Source organism: Podarcis gaigeae, assembly GCF_964106915.1.
Source record: "Podarcis gaigeae genome assembly, chromosome: 7".
Classification (NCBI taxonomy): domain Eukaryota; kingdom Metazoa; phylum Chordata; class Lepidosauria; order Squamata; family Lacertidae; genus Podarcis; species Podarcis gaigeae.
The window spans coordinates 61,078,800-61,099,888 of NC_139683.1; the positions used below are offsets into that span (position 1 = coordinate 61,078,800).

Genomic DNA, 21,089 nt, shown 5'->3' on the forward strand with positions numbered 1-21,089 from the left:
CAACATACTGCTCTCTTTGTCCATCATATTGTACGAGTACTGAAAGCAGACGAAGTTACAGCTTTCAAGAGCAACGGCCTCCCTAAAATATAGTACAAATCCCTCAATAACACTATTGTCACAAAGAGCATTGTTACTGTTCTGTTGTCAACTGTTGCAGCCGTAAACAGAAATAATTGTGCTAAACCAGTTAACGCTGAACCAAAAGGCTAAAGTTTTGATGAAACAAATTCACACCGCTCAGAACAATACTTACAGAAATAGTGTTGTAGGCGGTGGTTATAACTGGAATGCTGCACAATAAGTGGATGTAACAAAAAGACTCAATGAGCTTTAGGTACAGCCACTGAAAAGCTAATTCCTGTGTGCTGGATGTATAGGAAGGTAGCTTAAAGTCAGAAATGACTAAACAAGGAACATCTGTTTCTACAGTAGGGTTTCCCCAACTTGGGTCTCCAGCTGTTTTTGAACTACAATTCCCATCATCCCTGACTACTGGTCCTGCTAGCTTGGGATGATGGGAGCTGTAGTCCAAAAACAGCTGGAGACCCAAGTTGGAGAAATCCTGTTCTACAGCAATGCATAAAGCAAGACTTAGGATGAAGATAGGGACACGTATAGAAATAAAAAGCTGCACACCTGCTCCTTCAAAGGGAATGTTAATCCTATCAAGGGCAGGCAACCTCCCATCCAGCCACTCTAGCGAACCACTAACAGTACCTCTGTCTTATCTGGATTGAGCTTCAGTTTATTGGCTGTCATCCAGTGCAATATCAAGGAAAGACAACGGTCCAGAACATCTATGCCACACCTTCAGAAGTAAAGGAGCAGAGCTATGCGTCCTCAGCATATTGTTTATAGTGTACTCCAAAAATCAGGATGTCCCCACTCAGTGGTTTCTTGCAGATATTACACAGCATGGGGCATAAAATTGAACCCCTAGGAAAACCACATGGAAAGCTCCATGGGGCTGAAGAGCAGTCCCCAAGCATCACCCTCTGGAAATGACCATCCAAGTAGTACCAGACCCACCACATAGTGGTGCCACTCACCCCTAACTTGGACAGCCAATCCAGAAGGATACCATGGTCAATGATATTGAAAGCTGCTGAGAGGTTGAGGAGAATTAACAAGGATACATTTCCCCTATCTCTCTTCCGACAGAGGTCATCAGACACGGCAACCAAAACAATTTCTGTGCCACAACTGGGCCTAAACCCCGATTCAAATGGGTCTAGAAAATCAGTTTCCTTCAAGAGTGCCTGGATTTGGTTATGGGTGGAAAGAGGCTTCCACTTTGAAGAAAGCCAACAGAATTATCAACTAAATCATCTAAACATCCCTGAGTTTTCTTGATGCTCTGCATATCTGGGAACATTGATAAGTTTCAGAAAATCTGAATGCCATGCAGTTCCTACACCTGGAGTGGTGGGAGGTTTCTTATCACGTCACCCTCCAGATAATGCATAATGGCAAATTGGGGAAAAGGAGATGATATGAAGCTAGCAAGAAAGAAAATAGTTTTGTTTTGACTTGACTGAGAGCTGCCCAAGAGTAGGAGGATTTAGGAGAGAAAGCTGCAGTAGTCAACAAGATGACTTGAGAGCTTTGATTTGTGTTTTGGGATGTCAAAACAGCAAAACAATGTAATACCGATAGAAAGCAATTTTAGATTCCTAGTAGTTCAAAATGAGATTTACCTATGCCTGTGAAACAGTAAGCTAACAATAAATAGCTAGGAATAGTTTTTACTCTACTAGATAAATAAATTCATTTTCTAAAAAGTAAAATTGCAAGTATTTACAAAATATTGTCTTGCCCCTAGAACTTAGTAAAGATGGATATACAGTAAACCTTAAAGATAACGGAGGGGGGAGGTTGTTCTATTATTTGAAAGGTGGCTGGAAAACATCATTCTGGGAGAAGTGTGAAATAAGGGCATCTCCTTAAATTACCTAGCCCGCCTCTTCATTTCTACATGCTGAACGGCCAAAAGAGCCAAGAGCAATCAAGGTAGCTGCTTTCCTTTCTCTCTGCCTCTCTCCTGACCTCTGTGCCATCAGATCCCTCTGAAACATTATCAGCACCTGTAACTCTAAGCATCATACCTGACACAACCAGAAACATAAGACTCATTCTGAAGAAATACAGATAGCACCAACACCATCAAGTGTGCATGAGATCATCTAACATCCCTACCCAATGCACCCAAGAGTTTGCAGTCAGATATTATAAAGGCTGTAAACAGACCTCAAATGGATGTGAGCAAGCATGTTGTTCTCAACAGAATAGTATTTCTCCTACTAGGTCTTCATGGACTTACGCATCAATGACATTGAACTTGTTTGGATAGGGACTCCTAACAGCAAACAGAGCATTTAGTTGGGATGGCAGGCTACCTGCCTAAAGATTTTATTGCTGTAGCCGTTTTAAACTCCCTGGAGTAAACTATAGGGATGACAATAAGTTTCACTAGAATGTCAAACTGATTGGCACCCTTTTCCCCCCTCAGATGAACACAATGTTTACAATCAGAAGCAGATCAAAGTACATTTGAGCTATTGTGAGGCAAAGCATTTTCAAAGGCTGCAATCCTATGCATTACCTTCTTGGGATCACTTCTGCATAAATGGGAATGAAAGGTAAAGGGACCCCTGACCGTTAGATCCCTGAACATTTAAGGGTGCTTTCCCAATAGCTATACCACGGGTAAAATCAACAAGTGCTTCTAACAATTAAACAGCTGGTTATGTAGTCATATTTATGGTACTGTTGTGAGCTTTGGTATGGTGTCGAGCTGTATGTCAGACCCCTCTAATCCCTGAATCCAGCAAGCTTTCTACTCATGGGAATAGCCAAACTAGCCCCTCTAACAGGCAAAGCCAGAGTTGAGGGCAGAGTTTGATGTCTGTTTCAATCCAAGGCTGCAGCAATGGGAGAAACAAGACCCTACTGGGGTGTTAATGCTGCGAACCCCTCCATCAGAGGCTCAGGCTGTAGGTATGTGTAAATAAACCATATATCATAAAGACACCACAGTCTCCACTGTCCCTCATTCCAAAGGGAAACACGAACCCTGGGAAAGCAACTGGAACCCCTGGGATCCAACACTGTTCGGAGATAAGGGTGGAGTGCAACAGTATTAATCCCAATTCCTCCTCTTGATTTTCATGGAAAGACTTCACAGATCAATACTAAAAACATCCTGCCTTCTAGGAGATTTTCAGAATTTTACAAGAAAAGAATCACAGGAATGGTGAAGGAACTCCCCAATTACCAGGTTCAAATGTTCCATTGAGAATTATAAGATAATACAAAGCCATTGTAAGATTAGCTTTGCAACAGGTTTTTTCTCCAAAGCAGGAATGTTTATTGCTTTCCCAACATTACATTTTTTATGCACCATAAAGTATGATTTCCAAAGGTAGATCTGTGTAATGTAATCAAATACACATCCATATTTTTTTTAGAACAAAACATTACACTGAATCTTTGGAAGGGTTTGTGTTGCTTGTTTTAAGCAACTACTGAATCATTAATATTCATTAATATTCAGCCCAAACTAAGACTTGGAGCCTGATCGTTAGCTGCTTGAAAACATATTCCCTGATGTCCATGGGACCTCCTGTCAGGTGAAGCCTACTTAAGAGTAGTGTTCTTTTATTGCTTTCTGGAGTGAATGTGAAACTGGTTTCTCTTCCTGGTTAGCTATCTACTTCACGTATGGGATGAAAAGTTGCTATGAGGATTTTAAGTTCCCTTCTATCAGCCTCCGTTATATCTTGGCTAGGAAGGAAAAGTGTGTCCTTACCTCCTCACTCATGCCCCAAACCCACATAAACATTTACATTAACAGCTTACTGATGGGGTAAAACAGCCATATAAGCAATGTGATACCCTTCCTTTTTCTACTGTTTTGCTTTCCTTCATTTCTACCTGGGAGGAAAACAAAGATATGCAAAATACAACTCAAATTTGTTGGGTCTTAGGCCATATGACTGGTAAAGCTCAAAACAAATGAGAACTTCTGCTCCGTACTGGAAGCTCAGGACACAAACCAGAAACCAGCAAACAAGGCATTCTGAGTTATTATTCACTTGGTGTTAAATACTTATGATTTTGGCAGAGGTCTATGAGTCCCTAGAACCCTGATGTACAGCATGCCTACAGAGCTATGCCTATTTAAAGGCAAGCAGCAGCTGTCTGTGGCTCTTAATCAAGAATAATGCCTGAGAATAAATCACTGCCTTTTCAGAGACTGCGTTTTTCAAATAATTGCAATTCCTGCTCTTTCTGCCCCATCCCTAAAAATACGAGGTGGTTCACAGAAGAGAGTTGCTTACAATAACAGAGACATATGGATGCCCTGCCTCTCTCAGCAGTCTGTAGTTTCTGTTAAAAAAAAAAGGCTCGAAGTGAGCCTGTAAACAGATGCAAACAAGTTTAGAAGCAGACTAATTCAAAATTTCAAACTGTGTCAAAACTTTCCATTCATTCTGCCATGATTAAAAGCCGACAGTTCTCCCAAGAGACCCACAACATGCCATTCTCAAGGTCCATGGCAGGAGTACTTCCTGCATTCAAAACGCCTTGCAAAATGTGAACTAACACTTTCTTTTTTATGTCACTGCATAATGATTTTTGCCATAGTCTATTGGGACTCTATTGCTGCCATGCTGTACAAGTGAAATGGTGTGTATAGAAAAAATGTGTGCATGGCTCTCTGCCATCTAGTACAGGAATCAAACATGACACCGTCTACACAGCACATGAACTTGTTCAGTGACCGGGCCTGACAATTATCAGGGACTATCTACATTAAAGCATGTATCAGTGTTATGCCAGTTCCCCCAAATAAGTCTGGAAGTTCTAGATCTAAAACTAATTCACAGAGAAACAATTCCCTGGGGAAATGGGATAACGGTTAAAACAGTTTAAGTCCACTGCATAAAGTATAAGCTGAAGAACCAGTGTTTGGGATGAACTAAATCAGTTTAGTGAAGTTCACTGAACTAGTTCAGAAATCTCTGAAGTAGCTGCCATAATTGCCAGGTGAACTAAAGATGAATGAAGCTAATTTTGAGCGGCCTGGACTCTTAAGCTTTCATAAAATAAACAAAGTCAATCAGCAAGGAAGAAGAAAGTTAGAAAGCAAAACTAGAGGCAATATTCTAAAGCTTATTTGGCAGGTGAGGGCTGCTGCTACTAAGGACGCTCAGTTACTGTTGCTAAGCAATCCAAAGAAAGGTATGTGAGGCATTTCCTTATCTGCCCTGCTGAAGAGATGCAGTCTCTTCTAACAGGAGCAGCTTGCAGTGAGAAGTACAGAGACCAGGAACAAAGCAGACAATACCTTGTGCCTTTAACAGCTGTGTGGTTAGCACAAACTGAACAGCGTAAGCATTTTCTAGCATGAAAATACAATTATGGGGAAAGCTTCAAAGGCTGACATACATCTGTAATACATCTTATTAGTTACCCATAGCCCCTGATTTAACTTTTGGACCATGTACTCCAGTACAGCAGCTTATAACATTTTGAATACTGAAAATATTTTGCAAACAGTGAACTTTACTTTTTATGAACCACAAGCATATTATGGCTGAACCTGATCTGAACTAGTTTGTTTTGTTAAAGGAGGAGCAGGAACGTCAACTAATTCCTTTTTGAAAAGGATTATCTTGAACCAGAACTAGTTCATTTTTTAAAACGAAATTGTAAGTGTTTAAGTGTCCACTTGTTTCATTGCAAAGGAGGATGACAAGGAGAGAATCAGAAAAGGTGCCCCCCCCACAACCTTTCTCCCGACAGAGAAAGAATACTGACAGCAGGGACACAAACCAAAGTAGAGCACTTTCCAAATTTGTTAGGTGCTAAGGATTCATATAGCATCAATGCTTAAGTGTCCAGAGTATCTTTGCAAAGGAGACAAATTGGAAGAAAACAAGAACAACTGATCATGAGCCATGACCTCATTGGCCATGTCCTCATGACTCCCTAGCAGCCCTGCCAGGTGCAGTAGACACCAACCATCCAAGTTAATACCTAGACATATCTTGCATGTATTAAAGGAAGCATAACACCATGTGCATTATTTTTCTAAATAAAATTGTGTTCTTCCTTAGCAGATGGTTGGGATCTCACAATGCTAAATTTGTAGCCAAATATATTTGCTAACATCCAAAAGAGAAAGAATGGAGGGTGTAAGTTAGAGGGAAAAAGATGCTGCTTTGTAAACAAATAATTTCTAGATGGATCTGGCTCCAAGCAGTATTTTAAAATGAGATTTGGCTCTGCATTGTGTCTGGTGGTGAAATGATGTAATTATAGGTAAGAAGCAGAAATGCTTTAGCTGAAACTGAAATTGATTGCATTCACCCCAGAAATGAAAACATCAGTCCAACCCTTAGCTATGGAACACCCTTTAGAAAAATTAGCAACCCCCATTTCATCGTCATGAATTCCAGATTTGTCAGCAGGATTAACCACTTAACAAGTATAATATGAACACATATTTCTAAGTTAAGAACTCAGACGCTGTATGAACTTTTGCCCATAGTTGCTGTTGTTTTAAATCACTAAGCTGTAAAATTTTAACAGATAAGGGTTTATATAGCAATGGTAAAATTTACAGCTTGATAACGATGATGCTGAAAAATGCTATCACTCTAAGAAAAAGAAGTCTAGCATTGTTCTGCCTCATAGACATTATCTAAAGAAAAAAGACCACAACCACCACATTAGGTGAGACATATGTATCCTGATATGATGCATGTTTACTTAGAAGTTACATTTTGCTGCCTTCAATGACATATGTGTGCACAGGACTGCAGCCTTACACCCTGATCCTATGTTTGCTTTTTTCAGAAGGAAATTCCACCGAGTTGAATAGGACGTATTCCCAGTATGAGTATTTAGGACTGAACCATACTTAACTAGTGAACTCAATTCCTTGCAGGCAGAACTCAGGGAGACATGCCCCCAAATATATACGTGTGAAGTTAGCATTATTAGTCTCTGGAAGTAGAGCTAGATGCCAAGTGCTGCTGCCTTCTTGAGAGTCAGAGGTGAAATTTATATACAGGCGGTGACCATTTTGCATGGGGGTTCTGTTCCCACCCCCTGCCCCAGACTGGCGGAGGTCATATAAGTGTGCCCCACCCTCCTATGCCCTGCCTCTGTTCTGACCTCTTCTGGGCCCAAAAGGACCCATACATTAGCGAACACGTGTCATTTAGATGCGCCTGTAATGGTTGCCGCCTGTAAAATAATTATGCATATTTTAACAGCTAAGACAAACAAAACCTTGTTCATATATATGGCACTTTCTGGCATCACAATTTTACTGCTGAAATACATCTGCTGTATTATTCAATATTATGTATTACATCTGAATAAAATTCCAGTTCTTTAAGGAATCACAAATTGGCAGGTGAACCAAGACATAGAACACTTCTAGCTATTTGTTTTGTGAATCTTCGTACAGTTCATATCTAAGAGATCGAGCTGGTTATTCGTGTGTGGGAGAAATGTCCTCCAAGGAAAAGTGTTACAATGCAAGTTGAGGACTGAAAGGAAAACATGTCCCATATGAAAAATAGGGAACACCACACACTATTACATCATTACGTTAAATAATTCAAGAATTATGGTTTCAAGTAGTAATGAAGTACATGGTTCTCTCAAAATAACTGAAAGGCACCACCAGATAAGTCTTGGGTGTCAGTAAAGCTATCCTCTTTTTATTGTAATTACTCAACGCCAAAAATATTTACAGAGGAAGTAATCAGTAATGATTATTGCATAGCTTACTCACAACATTCACTGTCGTCAGTTGGGAGTCCCAGATTATCCTTCACCTTGAAGAATTTGCAGGCATTGCTGGATTGTTCACAGGCCCTCAGTGGTGCTCTCTTTCAAATAAAATAGAACATTTTTGAGTAAGAAAATCTGTATGCTGTACTTGACAAATTGTCAATAGGTTTCTATAAGCTTAAAGGAACAAATGTAATTAAAACTGGGGATCTCACTCCTGGCTCCCAAGCTTAATGACTGGCTGTGCTTGCAGTTTCGATTTCCATGCCACCACAACTGAGATGGGACTTGCTTGGTAAACACATAAAACACATATGGCTCCACTACAGCAAAGTAATCCGCAAAGGTGGGGCTTTATATTGTCACGATATCGGCATTATATCTGTGCTTCATTTAGTACACAGGGGTGAAGAGGCCACCCACACATAAGCGTGTGCATGGTCAGAGCTGTTATTAGGAACACGTCATAAGTCTGCATGGTACTGTACAATCTGAAGCAATAAGTGCACTGTACAATTCTGCAGTGCTGTGAAAATTTCCACTTGGCTATCATCCAGACCCACCCACTAAGAAAAACACTTACAGTATAAAGTGCAACAGCAGTTAAAGAGCATTCAGTATGTTCACAGATTCCCAGCTTCAATCCCGAATAAGGAGGATTGTTATATTTTGCCTGAACCATGACCCTAGTTTGTTTTTCCGTATTTGTTACACTACCTCCCATATATGAGAGACACATATTCTGTGGTTTGGGAATTTCTGCTAGTGGATGTAAGGAACATGACAAACATGCAACTTCTAAGTGCCAAACTAGAATTCTACCCTCTGGTCATTGTGCGAAATTCTCCCCTCCCCCATGTACATTATGTGCAGAAACATGACTGAAGTGTGGAGAAAAGTATAAATACCAAACAGTTTGTTCACTAATATTTTGGAAAAGGTGGTGTGAGTTTATGGCTAAGGAAACAGCAAAATCTGCAGTTAAAATTCACCTAATTTTATGTCAGAATGTAAGAACCTTTGAAGTCATGTTATACTCTCAGATCATTGGTTCCACTGCAGCGCACTACAGAATATTCCTCAGGCACAGAATCCAACTGTGCTACTACTGCACAGAAGGATGGCCCCAGCACAAAAGATATCAAAGCGACTTACAATTTATAAAAGCATACCTAATACAAACCTTTAAACACACACACACACACACACACACACACAAAATTATTGACTGAAATGGCTCATCCATCATGCTTGTTTATGCTTGCAAAGGAAGTGATATGCGTGGCAACAACATCATATTGGCCCAATTGGTAAACTAATTGATGAACAGGACTGGGCCTTATGTATTTCCTCTACTGCAAGAAAGCTAACTACTACAACTACAAAATTGAACCAGAATTATGGTGGGTCTGTATCTTTCATTTCTTTAATTTAGCATAAACAAGTTTTTCAACAGTAATAAAATTTGATGGAACATACGATGCTTCAAATTATAATATGAGAGACCAAGGTATTAACAGCTGGAAATGATGTACCAGCAGCACTATAGCATTTTCCTTTGCAAGCAAAAGTATTTTGCTATGAGAAGGGAGCTCCTAAGCTTGATCTGAAAGCCAGACAGCTGTGCCTAACAATGCTCTACTCTCTTGGTATTTGCACAATACCTCCCTCTTTCAGTCCTGTGAGGTGCTCTGTAATTTGGTTGTTCTAATTCACAGTTCAGGTAGCACTAATAAAAATGCAGTTACAAATGCCAGCAACCATGTTCCCATTTAATTTTTCATATTATCTCATCACTAATCCTTCATTCGCTTGTATACACTAGTTCACTTCCTCTTCTCTTTTGCATGGAATAAGCCTTAAACAGGTTGACTCATGTTCCAGTGACACCAGGCAGAGATAAAACAAGGCTTTTTTCAAGTGCATGCCATTCACATTATTTAATTGCATATTATGCATCATTTTCAACACGTTTCTAGGGTTCAAAGGAGTGAATTTGTTATCCTTTCCTTTAGCAGTAATATCACCACCACAATTGGTATTTAACAGAGTAAGACCCACTGAAATTAACGGACCTTACATGCAGGTCCTGCTAGTGGAATACTCATTATCCGAAATTTCAGTTATCCAAACCCAAAGAATTATATCTAAGTCTTGCTACACAAACAGCTGATTCAGATACCCACACTACCTGAGTTTCCCCACTTCCTTACTTATTTGTGTTTTGCTGGTTGGAGACAGGCATATTGGGCAAAAACCATGGCGGCAGAGATATCAGACAAATCAGGCAGCATGAGAGATCAGACAGGGAGTAGTTTGTCTTTTGCTGGTTGGCTGCAGCAGTTTGGGGCAGAAACCAAAGAAGGAGAGAGATCGGACAAATCACAGTTTAGAAATATTCCCATAGAAAATAATGGAAATCATCAGCTTGTTATGTGAACGGTCACCTAATGAATGATTTCCTGGGAACGCACTGTGTTTAGACAGTGGAACCTGCATGTAGTAACTTAGTGTCATTAATTCCAATGGGCCTACTCCAAGTAGGACTTACCGTATTTTTTGCACCATAACACTCACTTTTTTCCTCCTAAAAAGTAAGGGGAAATGTCTGTGCGTGTTATGGAGGGAATGCCTACGGGTGGCATGCCTACGGATTTTCCTCCTCTAAAAACTATGTGCGTGTTATGGTCGGGTGCGTGTTATAGAGCGAAAAATACGGTAGTTGACTACAACCAAATACATTTGTGGATCACTTATTTCTTTTCCAAGTATGAAACACACACTGCTCATCATTAATGCATAAGCTGCACTAAATTTAATTAAAAATTCCAAGGTTCACTCCACACCCCACTGCTGAAAGCCAAAGAGACACAGGGGCCACAATCCAACAAAGAGTTAACTGAAGCTCATTCATTGGGTTCAACTTTGCGTTGCACTGTGATCAGGGCTTCTTATTACCTGCTCTAAACACTGCTAGTACAATGATTACCCAATGTCTAATATTAAGCAGTGTCTATTTATTAAATTTGTTAGTTGCTTTATATTTCCCAGGGCAACCTAAAGTGACTTATAACCAAACAGGATTCCCAGAAGAGGTATGGATGCTCCCATCTGCCTAGGATGTAAATAGGCCATATTGCACAGTGCAGCCCAAGGTAGAAAACCCACAACCCTCAAGTTGTTGTTGGACTACAATTGCCATCAACCTTGACTACTGGCCATGTTAGCTGTGGCTTCCAAACCAGGCTGCTCCTCCACTCAGCGGGCTGCTATAAAGCTAAGTGCATTGTGTCTCAGGAAAGCCACCCATTCAAAACTGAGGCCCCTCAGCATCTCATATTAACTCAGATATGAGGAGCATAAGACACATCTAGGTGGAGCCTACTAGACAAAAACAACTTTCCCGCAATTTCTGGTTTCCGTTCGCAGAAGGGCTACTGACATGAAGAGGTGGTCAGAACCTGAGTGAAAGGTGAAAGGGAAGGTGGGAAAACTGACTGTACCCTAAGGCTGCAATTCTGTTCACAAATAAGCTTTTAAATCCCATTAAAGTCAATGGACTCTAAGAAGCCTCAGCAAGATTGCAGCTTACAATAACTTGTACCTTTTTATTGCTGGGGTCTGCTGTTTTGTTGACCAGCTATTAACCAGCTATTATTAAAATATCAGAAGTCCAATACAGGAAGAATTCAAAAACCTGAATTAAAAAAAGACAATTTTTGCATCCACCTACTCACAGTACTTAGCACTTTTTATAAACGCAGACGTTCTGCTGGGCTAGATAATAGGAGCTGTCAATTCAATTTCACAACGTGCTCATTCCCAGGAGTATTTCATTGTTTTAGCATTTTATTTTATTTTTAAAAAGAGATCTCTTATTTTGCTTAGTATTTTTTAAAAGTACTAATAAAGGCCAATTCTAATCCATCCCCCTCAAAAATTAAAAAAAATCAAGACTTTCCACTCTGAAGTTAGCAGCGTGATCAGATTGATTTGCATTAGGCAAGGATGCTAAACTGCTGACCAGCCGATAGCATGTGACTTTATGTTATCTGGCTGCTGTGACTATAGGTGCAGTGGGTGCTCCATGCACAGAGAGGCCATCAGGGAAGCAAGGAAGGATAAGCAAGCCAAATCCAGCTTTGCTGAGAGCTTCATCTTTCACCCTTTCCTCATCATGTCTTATTCCCCAAGCCTTGCATCATTATTTGTAAGCTGAATTTCAGGGCCCAAACCTGAATTTCAAGGCCCGCCCCCCCCCCAGCAATGTAAAAATTCAGAAAAATATAGTAATATACAAAATCAAAGTTAAAACCTCTTATTAAAAATGGAGGACCAGCATTAAAACACCCCCCAAAGCACATGTTGTATGTGCTTTTGGGGGGGATGTTTTAAGCTGTCTCTTACTGACACAGAGATAGGGGGGGTCACAAGTCTTTCCAGTGGCACTGAGTATCCCATGTGGAAGGAACATTCCTCTTTGCTCTGACCTGGTGTCTCATTTGTACGCTTGAGTAATACCCTCCTCTTCCTTCATTCACCATGCCAGGAATATAATTCACAAGTGAGCACATGCCCCTCAAGGTTTGGAGTTGATGACAGGAGGACTTCTGCATCTATGTTTCTGAGTCCCCTTGGGCAAGATATCTCAAGTGGGTTCCCTCAAAATATGAGAGACAAGGAGAGAACTGGGTCTCTCCTGCTGCTTTCAACCTTCTCTTTAAAAAACCTGGTACATTTTTTAAAAAAACAACAACCCACCTCTGCTTAAGTTCTTGGTATTAAAGGAGTTTTAATTTGCTTACAGTCTTCTACAAAGCATGAGATAGAGCACTTCTCTCGTTACAAAATAATGGAAGGCTGCAAAGTTGCCACTCTTTCACATTCTGTGAACTGGATAAGACACTGAGTGCAAACTAATATTTCCTTCAGTAATTCTCCAATGTATAGAGGGGCAGGGAGTATATGTCTCTCATATGCAAGAGACTGTCCATGTCCCACTCTTGAGTCCCCCGTCTTAACTTATGTTCCAACCTTCTGCACCTCCAAACTCAGTATTATTTTCCACTTCCAATTCTTGAACAAAAGGTTATGTGACAGGTGTTGATAGCTGAAACAGAGGAACAAACATCTCTTTAAAAGATGTTTCTCATTTATTTCTAATTATTCTTGTTAGACTGCAATAAAAATTGCTTAAAGCAGCTTATTACTTCTTCTCGAAAGCACGCCAAAGTGCAAGTAGATAAATAGGTACTGCTCTGGCAGAAAGGTAAACAGCGTTTCCGTGCGCTGCTCTGGTTCACCAAAAGCAGCTTAGTCATGCTGGCCACATGACTCAGAACAAACACCGGCTCCCTTGGCCGACAGAGTGAGATGAGCGTGCAACCCCAGAGTCATCTGCGACTGGACCTAATGGTCAGGGGTACCTTTACCTTTGTACAATTAAGAATATTTCTGTAATCAAGAGATTCCAAATGTAGGAAATATGGAGAGAGAGAAATTGTCCCCCAATCTCAAGCAAAATTGTTTTGATGCAAATTCCACTGAATTCGTTAGAATTAGAAACAAGAATGATCAACCTAAATTTAAACAATATCAACTAATAATAGGTTCAAATACATGTGCACAGGCAACCATACTTGGGACTTGATAGGTATTATAGGAAATATAATATGGCTACTTTTTGAAAAAGTAGTTAACAGAAAAGGTTGGAAATCCAGTTTGTGAAACCTTTGATATATAAAGTGATGCAACAAGTGTTTTAGCTCAATGTCAAAGCAAAGTATAAGCAACAAAAGTTAACAGACCCTGTTGCTAATTTACTACATGCAGCGACATGAGCAGAACAATGACTACTCTGTGTAGAGTATTTCCTGCTAAATACTCCACCCAACAGTCAATGTCTCATATTTAAACACAAGATTAACAGAAAGAGAGGAAAAGATGCAATAAAACGCACAGCTGGCATTTCTACTTTATAAACTAACTAACCCACATCAAAAGGTGTTCCCCTCTAGCGCTTCAGAAGGTAATCTTCGGATTTACTGCCAAGTGCTGCTCCTGATTCTTAGCGCTCATTGTTTGAAACCGCTGGAATTTATGGTAAAGGCAAGTGTAGTCTCAGTAATATCTTTAGTGTACATCACCTTGAGTTGGTTGTTTAGAAGATGATGAATCAATGATGATGACAGCAATAATAGTACAGAGGATACTAGTGTTGTTGTTTTTAAAGGATTGCAAATGCATGTAAAGATTTGCGATGGTTACCTCTGAGAGCGACTGCCATAGGAATTCAATGATTCACCCACATTTAGGTTCAAATGAACCCATCTCTCAAACCTTCCCCCCAATCAACAGGTGAGATAGCAGTTTTGAGCTGAAGAAGGGAAAGGTGCAAGCAGACTGTCTCTGGCCCATTCCTTCCAATCTAATTTGACTAAGGCTGATTTTACCGAGGGTTGGGGGGAGACACCAGATGAAGTGGGGGAGAGGGAAAACAGAACTTCATCTAATGTGTAATTAGAACCATAGGATGTCATCTTCATAACAGAAGTTTCATTCCTCAAATAATTTGCAGACAGACAGGTAAATGCACTGTCTTATACCAATGAGGCCATTTCTAGCATTTGCACAGTCCTACTAAAATCAAAACAGAGCCCAAACCAAGCAGAGCTCTTACTTCGCATCTGAAAAGGGACGGGTGGTGGTGGTTATTCAGTGAAAGAATGTGATACATCCATTGTCCTTTCTTTTCTATCTTAAGCATTGAAATGCTTTTACAGTTCTCTTTTTCCTATGTCCAGAGAAAGAAAGAAAGAAAGAAAGAAAGAAAGAAAGAAAGAAAGAAGAAAATCTAACACTCTGGAGTCTGCTGTGATATATAATTATAATTCATTTTAAAATACTAATTTTAAAAGTTCACTAAAAATCTGCTATGCCTATTTATTTGGAAAGCGTTTGAACTTTATTATAGGGTTGGAATGAGAGAGAGAGAGAGAGAGAGAGAGAGAGAGAGAGAGAGAGAGAGAGAATGAATTCCTGGGGACCAGCTTCTGTTTGCAATGCCATTCTGAACCTCTCCCCTAGTGACAGCTTCTGTTCGGCTGTGATCCTTTAAAAAAGAAGGAAAGGCAGAAATAGCAGCAAATATTCAGTGAGTAAAGTTGCCTGCCTCAGAACCAGGGGCGGGGGGAGGGCAGTTACATAGGTATGACTTAGAGAAAGATCTCTAAGACCTGGGGAACAAAACAGGAAAGATGTTCTGTCCCCCCCATGAAATGGTGCTAATCAACATCATGGCGCACGCGCGCGCGCGCGCGCGCACACACACACACACACACATATTAACAGTGAACTCAAGAGTTATGGCAGGTATGTAGCCAAAACACACCTACTGACAGAAACATGAGTGAGGCATCAGCATGCTTGGGAAATGTCAAGCTTTGTGGAAAGTAAACTATAGATAGTAAATACATATATATATATTGGGCAAAGGCTAAGAAAACAAAACTCTGAGCATGCTCAACCGCCATAGAATGTCAGAATCTCTAGTCAAGTGGAGATGGAAAACAGAGGTGGAGTATCCTGACAGAAGATATAGATGTGTGGCAACGTGAACAGGAGCAGATCATGCTAGAAATTTTTGTTGCAGGTCCTACTTGCATTCTTTTATTTTCCAGAGGGTGGGGCTCTGGTTTTTAATGTGGAGGGTGGGGAATGGCAGCTGGCAGGGTTGTGGTGCTTATTTGACTTCCCAATGCAGAGGTCACTGCCGGTAAGGGCAAGGCAATAGGGAGGTCAGTGCAGTGCGAACACAGCAACAGGAATGCCAAATTAGCTTTGTTGCTGTACTTGCACCATTCTGTTCCCTCACAATGGTTGTCATAATGGATCTGAATATATGTGGTGATGTGAGGGCAGATCTCTGGTAACAGTGGTAATAGTTTTTATACTTCCATGACTCTCTACAGCTGCTGTTAGAATAACCTTTTCCTTATTATGCCAGTCAAGTAGTGAAAGGAATAAAGGATACATACAGCATGTCCTAAGAGGCAGGAGGACACACACGTAAGCAGAATGGAAACAAAATCTAATTTTGGTTAACAAGGAGGTTAGAATCGCCTCCTCACAAGAGGGAAATCCTCACTTCTTGCCAAATTATATAAATTGGCAAGCCACACATACTATCTTTTCGAGGAATCGTAACACCCCAAAACTTCAATGACTAGCACTGGCTCAACTCTATCTACTAGCCTGCTGACTTGGAATATTCTTCTTTTGAATTTTTATCCTGACTGAAATTACTTCCTGGAAGAAGTCAGTGTGCCGTGATTGGATACACAATTATCAGCTTCAGCTATGTCAACTGTGCATAATGTGATTCCCACACAAGTTGCTGCTTTCTTTCCCAGCTAAGCTACTATGTATTTTAAGTAGCTAGGCTAAACATTTTTAAGGAAACTATATATAGTGGTTATATTTTCAACCATCTCTGCTTCACTCTCCTAATAGAAAAGTAGTGTTCCAACAAACATATGTATGTGCATGTGCGCGCGCACGCTTCTGTGTGTGCACACACTCGAAAGAGATGCATGCTTTATTGCATAATGTGGAATCTGGCATTGGGTTGGCTCCTAAGACAACTTGAGGAAGTTTGTGGAATACAGGTGTCCTTCCCTGCCTTCTCAAAGTAGCCCCATGACAACTCACCCCACATTTTTATGGAGGATCCCCTTGACACCTCCCCCATCCTGGATATGGTTTTATTTGGGGGGGGGGGTGCATAGGGAGGAGGATAGTACAAGAAGTCTTCCTTCCATGTACTTCCTTAACATCTTACGATCCAAGCCACCAACATTTTGTTTTACTGCATATGATAATGAACAAGGAAAATTTACACAAAGAATCTGGTGAAAGAAAAGAAGTATAAGGATTCTAGTTGCCTATTGCTCTGAGCAACTAACTGGGAGTACATAAAACTGGCAAATTCTCATATTTTTTGTAAGCATACAACACGATTTTGCATTTCTTACGTCCTTCCACATACTGCAAAAAAAAAAGTAGTATAACCAACAAGTTACTAAACTAGTTCATTAATGCAGAATGGTGCATTAAAAAAATCTAGGCTAAGGGCTGGAAGATACAATCGGCAGACTCACACTTATGTTTGTTGATGGGTTGTACCACTTCACACAGGTCATCAAATGCCGAAATGCTCCCCTAATAAACTCTCTGCATATACAAGGTGGCATGTCAGGGAGACTGCTGGAGGCGGTTTTAATGAAATGAAATGTTTTTACAGATACAGTGATGTTACTGTTTAAATTTCATACATCTCTGTGAGGACAATGTGTACACCTGCATTGTGAACCACTACAAAGCAGCGTTTTCCTGCTTTTAATCTCCTGCCACCAGCATATTTTATATTGGAAAGGACCATCGTTCCCAGAGAGAGAGAGAGAGAGAGAGAGAGAGAGAGAGAGAGAGAGAGAGAGAGTGCTTCCTTTTCTATAGGCATGCTAATGCACCTGTTCAAAACTACATCCATTTACAAGTGATCAAAAGGCATATTAGATACTATATGCAAATCTGGAAATATATGCAAATGTACATTCACTCCCAGCCAGTCCTTCAAATTTAAAATTAGTCTCTACCAAGTGCATTACGTAGCATATTACAGGCATCCACAAGGGAGCCTGATGCCACAAGAGAGGTTAAGAGATATTCTTCAAATCACTTGTAATTTGCTTCACCTCATCAGTTGTTGCATAAGGGGAATATGGTTTGTTTGTTTATGCTGTTCATATGCTGATTTTTGACACATTTTCAAAGCAGTATGCAAAAAAACATGAAAGTATTGTTCATGCCACTCCAGTCTCTGAGAGATGCAATATTCCAGGGGTTCCAGGTGCATATTTCCTTTTCGAAATGAGGCACAGCAGACTCTTTGTGTCTTTATGATATATGGGTTATTTACATATACCTGAGCCTATGGTGGAGGGTTCACAGCATTTACAACCCAAAAGGGTCTTATTTCTGCCACAGTAGCAGCCTTGGATACAAGCAGGAATCAGCCATGGCTCTCTGCCTTTTTCAGTCTGCAACTTATTTTCCCCTTCTAGGTCACATCATAACCAACTCTGCTGTAACTGTGGCATTTGTCTTTCTAACTATCTAAGAGGGACCCCACCCATTTGATGTCTAAGCAATGACAAACCTAGACAGCATCTTAAAAAGCAGAGACATCACCTTGCCAACAAAGGTCCGTATAGTTAAAGCTATGGTTTTCCCAGTAGTGATGTATGGAAGTGAGAGCTGGACCATAAAGAAGGCTGATCGCCAAAGAATTGATGCTTTTGAATTATGGTGCTGGAGGAGACTCTTGAGAGTCCCATGGACTGCAAGAAGATCAAACCTATCCATTCTTAAGGAAATTAGCCCTGAGTGCTCACTGGAAGGACAGATCCTGAAGCTGAGCTCCAATATTTTGGCCACATCATGAGAAGAGAAGACTCCCTGGAAAAGACCCTGATGTTGGGAAAGATGGAGGGCACAAGGAGAAGGGGATGACAGAGGACGAGATGGTTAGATAGTGTTCTCGAAGCTACCAGCATGAGTTTGACTAAACTGCAGGAGGCAGTGGAAGACAGAAGTGCCTGGCGTGCTCTGGTCCATGGGGTCACAAAGAGTGACTAAACAACTAAACAACAACAACAACAACAACAATGGAGCCCACTCTCCTTGCTTTTCTAATGGCCCATCACCTTTCCTTTTGTTTCCTTAATGGCTCATCACCCCATTCAATACCTGATGAAGAAGATAGCCTGGCTTATATTTTAACACTTTCTGCGTCCTGGGGTTAAAAAGGTCTGGCACCCAGTTTAACACTCCAAGTTTTGATTAAATTATAACACTTACTGGTTCTGGAAATTTAGTCTGGCAGCCCCAAACTCACAGCACTACAAATATTAAAACAAAACCCAAACAACAGAAACAGCAGAGCAGTAAAACACAAAAATCAGAGCAACAGATAAAATGAAAAGGCCTTGGAAAATAAAAAGGTTTCAGCTCAATGCCAAAAACGTATGAGTTGGCAGTAGGAGGCTGGGTCACATTCCAAAAGGAGGGCCAATATGATTGAAAAGGCTCTCCCTGTAGTAGCCACGAGCCTAACATCCAAAAACAAGGGTGTCCAGTGAAGGATCTATGATTATGTTCTTGACATATTACTGGTTGATGTAGGAAAAGATAATTCTTCAACCACCCAGCAGCTCTTCAGGTACCAGCACTTTTAATTGGGCCCCAAAATGGACTTGCACCCGGTGAAGCTGTTCTCATCAATTAATCCCAATAATCCAGCAGCTACGTTCTGCACTAAATGGTTTGGATAACATTGGAAATTGCCAATCAATCTACTGGTAGTTACCCTGATAATCAAATATGGTAATCTACTGGTAGTCTAACCCAGATAATCAAATCAGGCAGATGGTGAAGAGTGGCTAGCTAGAGGACAGAGCCTGCCTTTTCAAACCAAGAAGTATTTCCAGTAACACAGAGTCTGAATGAATGAAAACAATGGCTTAATAACTGAGTAGGGATGAAGTGCTAAACCCCCCCCCCAAAAAAATCAGTATTTTAAAATTGCAATATGAATGGATACCTTTTTGTAACAAGAGGGGCTAAAATAATTTCAAAACAGGGGGAAATAGGGTTGATAACATTCTGTAGAAGGCAGTAACTCAGATTTTGGGTCTTTTTAATTGGAAAACAATACGGGCTTTCTCGATACAGAGGGCTCTTCACTTATCACTTTGCCATCCTTGGCATGAATTGCAAGCCAAGGTTCTGCAAACAATTAACAGCATTAAAATGTAACAATCCTGGCACAATGTGGCAATGTATGGAAAATGTCATCAACCAGGAGGCAATTAGCAGCCAGTCTGAACAGCACAAGCAGAAGGGAGTGGTTTCCTAACAAAACAGGCCTTGTGGGGAAAAAACTAAGACATTTTTCTCTTACAAAACACAGCATTCTTTGTAAACAGTAAGCTTATATTTCTTGTCGTTTTAAAGATTCCTGAGGATCTTTATGGAAGAATTACCCTGATAAGAGTCAGGCTTTTCTCTCTATTTTTGCTTTTCCAGCAATGTTTCCCTCAATGTTAAGTTTCCAAGTAAATCCATTCAAAAGTATTCTTTTCTGTTGCTCTTATACCAGCTATATAAAACCTGTAAGAAAGTGTCACAACCGAACTACAGGCTGCCTTCTCTACATAGCTGTGCCTTTAAGGGCAGTGTTTTGGTTCTCCCCCCCCCCCCCCAAATGTGCCAGATCAGGACCACAGTGGTGGAACGAAGGCGAGGATGGGAAGATTTAAAGCCTATCCCAGCATAGTTCCAATCCAGATTGGAACCCTTGTGCCGGCAATTTATGGAAAGAAAAACCCAGCACATAAAGGTACATCTCCATAGCTAATATAACATGTAGTTTGGATCTCAGAGTTGCGGTGTTTCCCTGTCTCTCTTAACTATGGAAATCTGTCAATGTTCTTCTCAATACTTTACTCTTCAAAATCACTGTGTGTGCGCGCTGTGAATTGGTGCACTTTAAAAGTTAACTGCTTCTCAAAGAACTGTTTAAAAACTGACATCTCCAACCACATTTCAAGTTCAAGGTTGGGGGTGGGTGGGGGGAGAAATCCTACTTTACAAAGTCTCATCGGTTTCTACAGATGTGCTTGTCTCTTTCTTTTATTATACTTGACAGCCAATCTGTTGGAAATGATTTGTGCAGAAATTTAGTTCAAATTACTTTATAACTAGCCATTTATGAGAAAATGCATTTTTCTGTGTCATAAACTGAAAATGAGAGGCTTTTATCTCTTCTTCTTTAAAAGAAAACAACAGCTGGTATTAAAACAAATCAAAGGCTAGTAATAATAGCGTGGTCTCACCATCCAAAGCTCCCTTACATTCTGTCAGGCACTCAGAATATTTTCAGACAAGGATGGATGGTGCAATGACCTTTCCTGTAAATGTTACTATAATTTTCAGATATTGTGGCAATATTTCCTTTCTTTGCTGTGATTCACCAGCATTCTTGTTAGCTATGAAAAGTACTTAAGAAATAGACTTGATTTCACACTCCATAGCTAACTCGAGTGTGGAGCAATCATGTTGAGTTTTCTTCTTATCTCATGGAGAAAGGGTTAAAGGGAAGTGTGAGAGAAAGCTCTTCAACTTTACTTTATTATATCATAGATACATTACAGGTG

At 40.4% G+C, this 21,089-nt stretch overlaps 1 protein-coding gene across 36 annotated transcripts in view; it reads right to left on the reverse strand.

Moving 5' to 3' along the window:
* Positions 1-21,089, reverse strand: part of ATXN1 (ataxin 1) — a 305,212-nt gene that overhangs the window by 62,428 nt on the left and 221,695 nt on the right. For 28 of the 36 annotated variants that reach the window (XM_083747217.1, XM_083747202.1, XM_083747209.1 and 25 more), the window contains one exon: positions 7,817-7,913. The exons of the other annotated variants lie outside the window; for them this stretch is intronic. The gene's annotated coding sequence lies outside the window, so the exon portion shown is untranslated. The remainder of the gene's footprint in view (positions 1-7,816; positions 7,914-21,089) is intronic. 36 annotated transcript variants of the gene reach the window in all.